This window comes from Macaca nemestrina, chromosome 20 (assembly GCF_043159975.1).
Source record: "Macaca nemestrina isolate mMacNem1 chromosome 20, mMacNem.hap1, whole genome shotgun sequence".
Taxonomy (NCBI): Eukaryota; Metazoa; Chordata; class Mammalia; order Primates; family Cercopithecidae; genus Macaca; species Macaca nemestrina.
Window position 1 is genome coordinate 51,381,796 of NC_092144.1, and position 7,103 is coordinate 51,388,898.

At 50.5% G+C, this 7,103-nt stretch overlaps 1 protein-coding gene across 1 annotated transcript in view; it reads right to left on the reverse strand.

The window, feature by feature from the left end:
• Positions 1-5,171, reverse strand: part of LOC105495271 (POU class 2 homeobox 2) — a 108,980-nt gene extending 103,809 nt beyond the window's left edge. Inside the window, exon 1 of the mRNA XM_071088181.1 lies at positions 4,852-5,171. The gene's annotated coding sequence lies outside the window, so the exon portion shown is untranslated. The remainder of the gene's footprint in view (positions 1-4,851) is intronic.
• Positions 5,172-7,103: the final 1,932 nt, after the last annotated feature.

Consider the following 7,103-nt stretch of genomic DNA (forward strand, 5'->3'; position numbering starts at 1 on the left):
CATTTTCCATTTGCCCTCCAGGTCCACCCTCCATCCTTCTCTATCCATATAGGTGGCATCATCTGACCCCCCTTGCTCTCTGACTTCTAATTAGGTTCCTCCCTAAGAGAAGCATCAGCAGGACATCAGAGAACAGAAAAAGAAAGCATTCTGGATACTTCTTCTCCAACTCCCAGCTCTGTGTCAGCACCTTGGTTCTGGCAGTGGTTGTGCCCCTCCACAACTCCGGCTCCTCTCAGGCATGTTCTATGACTCTCACAGCACTCCAGTAATACCATTCCTTTCCTCACTCCTTCAGACCTAAGGGTGGTCACAGCTTCCTGCTGCCTTCACCTCCCTTGTTGGTTACCTCAACCCTGCCCACACCTCTGCAAATAGTCCCTTCATTAAATTATCTTCAAAATCCCAGCTGTGGTGCCTTCTGTTTCCTGCTGGGACCTTGACTATTAAGAGAGCTAGTGAAAGAGCTCAGATGGTCCAGTATGAGACTCTGGCTGGGCAAGGAAGGGAGAGAAGCCAGGAGGGGTCTGACAGACTGGCAGAAAACAGAGGGATCAAGGGAGTAGAGCTCTCTTTGAGTTGACGCCACAGGTGTGATGGCAGTGAGGGGCTGTCAGACCTGAAAGGCAGGTGCTGGGATCAGAGAGCAGGATGCTGGATTCTAAACATGGAAAAGAGTACTGGGTTGTGGTTAAAATCAGGGATTTTTTTATTTGGAACTCAGAAAGTCATGTGTTAGAATCCCGCTCTGCCATTTTCCTAAATGTGTCACCCAGGCAAGTGACTTCACCTTCCTGAGTGTCTATCCTCATCTGTAAAATGAGGATAATAACACCAGCCTTCCAGGTTTGTCTCAGCGGTAAACACATGTAAAGTATTCGGCAAAGTGCCTGGCATGTGGTATAACTGCTCTGTAAATGTTCACTATGTATGTTACACTTCCCGGTAATGACTAAATCCAAGGTGTGGTCATGCGAGTGGATAACTAAAGTGGTATGAAGGTCACCAGAAATGAAGTGCAAAGAGACTGTGAGGCTAGAACATTACAAGGATGGATTATCAGGGACAGTTAAATATCCCAGCAGGAGAACATGGGTTGGGGTGGAGAGGAAGTCTGTGTGCAGGTGCTACTCTTCAGGAACAAGGTGAAGTGACCACGGAGTCAATGGATGTCAACAGGGAAGTAGGACAGAGATTGGTGGAACCTGAGGACATAAGTCTCAAGGAAATCCAGGTCCTGTGAAGCCAGGTTAGAGTTGGTGTCTTCCTCATCTGACCGCCACAGTCCCTCTTACATCCCTTTGAGATGTCCCCAGTGATCATGTTCCCTACTAAGCCAGAGTTTATCAAGGGAGGGGTTGCATCTAACTCATCTTGTAGTACCTAGGACAGGTGTTTAAGCTGGTAAATGTTTGTTGAATGACTTGGTGTTTGAGGGAAACAGAAAAGTCTACCTCTGCATCTTATTTACCCTTGGTAATAATAATTCTCTTTACTTTAAGTAACCTAATGCACCTTTTTTTTTTTTTTTTTTTTTTTTTTGAGACGGAGTCTCGCTCTGTCGCCCAGGCTGGAGTGCAGTGGCGCGATCTCGGCTCACTGCAAGCTCCGCCTCCCGGGTTCACGCCATTCTCCTGCCTCAGCCTCCCGAGTAGCTGGGACTACAGGCGCCCACAACCGCGCCCGGCTAATTTTTTTTTGTATTTTTAGTAGAGACGGGGTTTCACCGTGGTCTCGATCTCCTGACCTTGTGATCCGCCCGCCTTGGCCTCCCAAAGTGCTAGGATTACAGGCGTGAGCCACCGCCCCCGGCCCCTAATGCATCTTTTAAACCTCTTATTCAATTTAAACAAGTATTTCCTGAGACCTTCATACATGCTATTCCATCTACCTGGAATACCCTCACCCACTCTATACACTCAAAGACCTCCTACTCCTCATTCAAGAAAAAGCAGAATTTAATCATTAGGAAGAAGAAAAGTAAACCACAACGATAAACCGCTACACATTCATCAGATCAGCAAAACTAAAGCATCTGACAACACATAGTATTGGTGACGATGTGAAGCAAAGAGAGCTCTCATTCAGTGCTGGTGGGAGAGTAAACTGGTACTGACACTTCAGAAAAATAATTGGAGAGTGTAGTGTGCAGAAAAATTTCCTGCAAAAGATGTCCAGACTGAAGTGCTGGAACCTGTGAATGTTACCTTAAATGGCAAAAAGGATTTTGCAGATGTAATTAAAGATTGTGAAATGAAGAGATTATACTGGATTATTTGGGTGGGCCCTTAAAGCAATCATATATATCCTTCTAAGAGGGAAGCAGAGGAACATTTGACACAGACAGAAGAGGAGAAGGCACCACAGAAGCAGAGCTTGGAGTGATGCTGCCACAAGCCAAGGGATGGTGGTGGCTACCAGAAGCTGGGATAGGCAAGGAACACATTCTCCCCTAAGCCTCAGGAGGGAGTGCAGTCCTGCTGGCACGTTGATTTCAGTCTAGTGGAACTGGTTGTAGATTTCTGGCTTCCTGAACTGTGAGAAAATACATTTATATTCTGTTAAGCCACCATGTTTATGGTAATTTGTTGTAGCAGTTACAGGAAATAGTATAGACAGCCAAACTCATGCATACCCATACCTATGTCCAGCAATTCTACTTCCAGGTATATCCCTACAGAAACACAAGCATTTGTTCACCAAAAACCATGCACAGGAATGTTCATAGCAGCATTATTCATAACAGCCTCAAACTGGAAACAACCCAAATGTCCATCAGCAGTTCAGTGCATGAACTCATTGTGTATATTCATACAATGGAGTACCATGATACACCAATAAATGAGTCAACTACAGACAAGGAAAACATAAAAAAATCTCACAAACGCTGGGCAAATGAAACCAGACACAACAGCAAACATATGGTATGATTCCATTTATATTATGTTCAAGAAGAGATAAAATTAACTCTATCACTGAGTGATGAAAAACTAGAAAATTGAAGAAAAACAAGGCAGTGACTCATGCCTGTAATTCCAGCACTGTAGGAGGCTGAGGGGGATTGCTTGAGCCCAGGAGTTCAAGACCAGCCTGGGCAACATAGTGAGACCCCGTCCCTACTAAAAAGAAAAAAATTAGCCAGGTGTGATGGTGTGTGCCTGTAGTCTCAGCTACTTAAGAGGCTGAGGTGGATTGCTTGAGCCCAGGAGTTTGAGGTTACAATGAGTCGTGATCGTGCTGCTACACTCCATTCTGGGTGACAGAGCAAGACCCTGTCGAAAGAAGCAAAAGAAAAAGAGAAAGAAAGAAACGAAGGAAGAAGGTGAGGGAGAGAAGAAAGAAGGAAGAAAAGAAGGAAGAAAGAAAGGAAGAGGTTGGGTGCCATGTCTCATGCCTGTAATCCCAGTACTTTGGGAGGCTGAGGCTGGAGGATCACCTTAGGTCAGGAGTTTGAGACCAGCCTAGCTAACATGGTGAAACCCCGTCTCTCACTAAAAATATAAAACTTAGCCAGGCATGGTGGCATGAGCCTGTAATCCTAACTACCAGGGAGGCTGAAGCAGAAGGATCTCTTGAAACTGGGAGGCAGAAGTTGCAGTGAGCCGAGATTGTGCCATTGAACTCCAGCCTGGGCAACAGAGTGAGGCCTTGTCTTGAAGGAAAAAAAAAAGGAAGGAGAGGGAGGGAGGAAGAAAGGCAGGAAGGGAGGAAGGGAAGGTGGAAAGAAGGAAAGAAGGAAGGAAGGAAGGAAGGAAGGAAGGAAGGAAGGAAGGAAGGAAGGAAGGAAGGAAGGAAGGAAGGAAGGAAGGAAGGAAGGGAGGGAGGGAGGGAGGGAGGAAGGGAAGGAAGAAAGGGAGGGAGGGAAGGAAGGGAAGGAAATGGAGGGAGGGAGGAAGGAAGGGAGGGAGGAACGGAGGGAGGGAGGGAGGGAGAAAAAGAGGGAGGAAGGAAAGAAGGGAGGGAGGGAGGAAGGGAGAGAGAGAAGGAGAGCATGACAGAAAGGTAGGCAGGTGGCTCCCTGATGTCCCCCAGAGTCCCTGCTGCTAATGTATTTCTTGGCATGGGTGACACAGGAAAGGAAGGAGGTTCCCTCCTTCATTTTCTTCCCTTCCTTCCCTCCCTCCCTCCCTTTCTTCCCTCCCTCCCTTTCTTCCTTCCTTCCTTTTTTCCTTCCTTCTACCTTCCCTCCCTCCCTCCCTTCCTCCCCTTCTTCTTCCCTCCCACGCCTTTCTTTTCTTTTTTTTTTTTTTTAAAGACATGGTCTCACTCTGTTGCCCAGGCTGGAGTTCGGTGGCACAATCTTGGCTCACTGCAACCTCTGCCTCTCAGGTTGAAGAGATCCTTCTGCTTCAGCCTCCCTGGTAGTTGGGATTACAGGCATGTGCCACCATGCGCGGCTGGTTTTTATATTTTCAGCAGAGACGGGGTTTCACCACGTTGGCCAGGCTGGTCTTGAACTCCTGAACTCAGGTAATATGAACTGTTTCTGTCCTGCGCTTTTAGGAATGTTATTTCACAACTAAATATATCTGGGCGGTGGCGGCGGTGATTCCTAACAGAACGCACAGGGAGCTTCCCGGTGCCCTCAGCGTCCTCTGGGCTCTGACCCGCTGTGTCTGCATCATCGCAGGCACCCTCCAGAGCCAGCGCCCAGGCCAGAGTCTCCTCAGGGACCTGTGGGCCATTTGCTGCCGGCCCAGGCATGCTGGGCCTGTCTCACGTGACCTCCTTGTGTGGTAACTGTCGGGTTCCAGGCCTGTGTCCCCACCTGTGCCTGCTCCCCACGTGGAAAAACGTGGAGACCATGGCTGCTGACCCTCGATTGGGTGATGGTGGCACGTTCCCACTTACCGTTTACTCTGTCCGTCTGACTATATCCCATTCAGGCACATCCCGAGACCTTTGCAAGGGCCGAGAAATTCCAGCAAAGGCTGTCCCGTGCCCGGAATGCCCCGTCACTCTGCGGAACTCCCGCTCAGCCCGCATGGGCCAGCTCAAGGTTCCGCTCCTCTGTGGGGCCACGCCGGCCTCCCACATCTCCCGTGGGCTCCGATCTCCCGTGGCTGCACGCCCTGTCTCCACACGATCCTGTTTCTCTACCCCCGAAGCTCCCTGGGTTGTTCTCCGGGTTCAGATCTGACCCACTTCTGAGCCCCGAGGGTCTGTCCCTCACCCCCGCGCGCCTCGCCGGCACTCTGACTCACTCAGGCGAGCTCCACGGCGCTTGCGCTCTGGAGGCCCGAGCCTCTGCCTCGCAGTTCCCGCCAAATGCACTTCCCCAGCGCAGATCCCTTCAGCTTCAAGGTTGGCCCTCCTGACTTCCGGCAGGCACGTGCTGGGCGGGTCCGGGGCTGAACAGGGCTGGGGGGAGGTGGCCCAGAGAATGGGGTGGGGCCAACAACGTGGAACGGAAGCAGGGGGCAGAGCCGGAAATGTGTCCAGCCTTGAGGTGGGAGCCGTATTCAAATGAGGCCAGGAGAAAAGCCAGGGGTTAGGGGCTCAAGGGAATGGCAGGTCCTAGAATTTAGCCCAGTAGTTGAGAGCCCAAACACAGGTAACCCCACCTAGAGGACAGCCTCAGCCTTAGGTCATGAAAATGGAAGGGTCAGGGCAAGGGAGTGGAATCCCCACCTCATGCCTCACCTAACTGCAGTCACTAAGGTACTCTCCATCTCAATGCTCCCACCTCTCAGGTAAATCATCTGCCCTCTCTCAGTTCATTTCACATCAAACATGGCTTTAAAATCCCACAGCGTGGCTGAGGGCTAAATAGACCTTGAGTAGGTGTCCGGTGGAACTCAGCTTCCTCCCACAGATGGTCAAGGCAGAACCTGGGATCACATAGCAGCTGGCTGGGCCAGGCCTTGGCTCCTGGATGGGACTCAGGACTAGTCTTTGCCACTCCCCTCCTTAACTGCACATTAAGACACTCCCCTTAACTGCACATTAAGACAGGGTGAAGTTCCAGGACAGGCTCCAAGATGTGGGCAGTGGTATCCCTCCCTGCAGGAAAGGCAGCCTTGGAAATCCCTGCCACCCTACCCCCCACTCCCCACCCCTGAGTCCCTTCCCCCTCAGGAAGGAAAACCCGGAGTATTGAGTAAGAGAAACTTGAGTTCCTGAGCCCTTACACGAGGGGTGGGGGAAGGGCAAGAGGCCACAACCTCAGCTGGAGCCACGGAACAGCAGGAGGAAGTGTTTGGCCTCCGAAAGAAGAGACCCAGGTGAAGAGAAGGTCAATGTCCAGAAGGTGTGACCAGTAGGGAGCCACGTGGAGATGAATTCCAGGCAGAGAACACCTGGCTGCCTATCTTTTCCATTTCCAAAGCTTAGGGGCTCCATCAGCTTTGGGTGTAGCTGGCCTACCTCACGGAACAAATTAAAAATCCTGGGAGCAGCTGGGCGCGGTGGCTCATGCCTGTAATCCCAGCGCTTTGGGAGGCCAAAGTGGGCGGATTACAAGGTAAGGAGATCGAGACCATCCTGGCTAACACAGTGAAACCCTGTCTCTACTAAAAATACAAAAAATTAGCCAGGTATGGTGGCAGGCACCTGTAGTCCCAGCTACTCAGGAGGCTGAGGCAGAAGAATGGCGTGAACCCGGGAGGCGGAGTTTGCAGTGAGCCGAGATCGCATCACTGCACACTAGCCTAGGCGACAGAGCGAGACTCCGTCTCAAAAAAAAAAAAAAAAAAAAAAAAAATTCTGGGAGCCCCTAAGGACATATAGGAGCAAAGCATGTGTGAAGATGGTTGGAAGAGTTTCTGACTCCGAGGCAATATTCTATTTCTTCCTTTGACAGATGAGAAGACTGAGGCCCGGAGGGAAGACAAGCGTGTGGTTATCAGCTGGCATATGGTCCAGCATCCTGTCCAAGCTCCAGCCCCTAACACTGGGCCAGGAACACTCCTTCCCCCAGCCTACTGTGGTCCAAAAGCTGGGCGTGGTGACAGGCACCTGTTGTCCCAGCTACTTGGGAGGCTGAGGCGGGAGGATCGCTTGAGCCCAGGAGCTTGAGGCTGGCCTGGGCAACATAGCAGGACCCTCAACTCTAAAAAAATTTTAAATTAAATAATAAATAAAGAGTCCTAGAGAGGCCGATG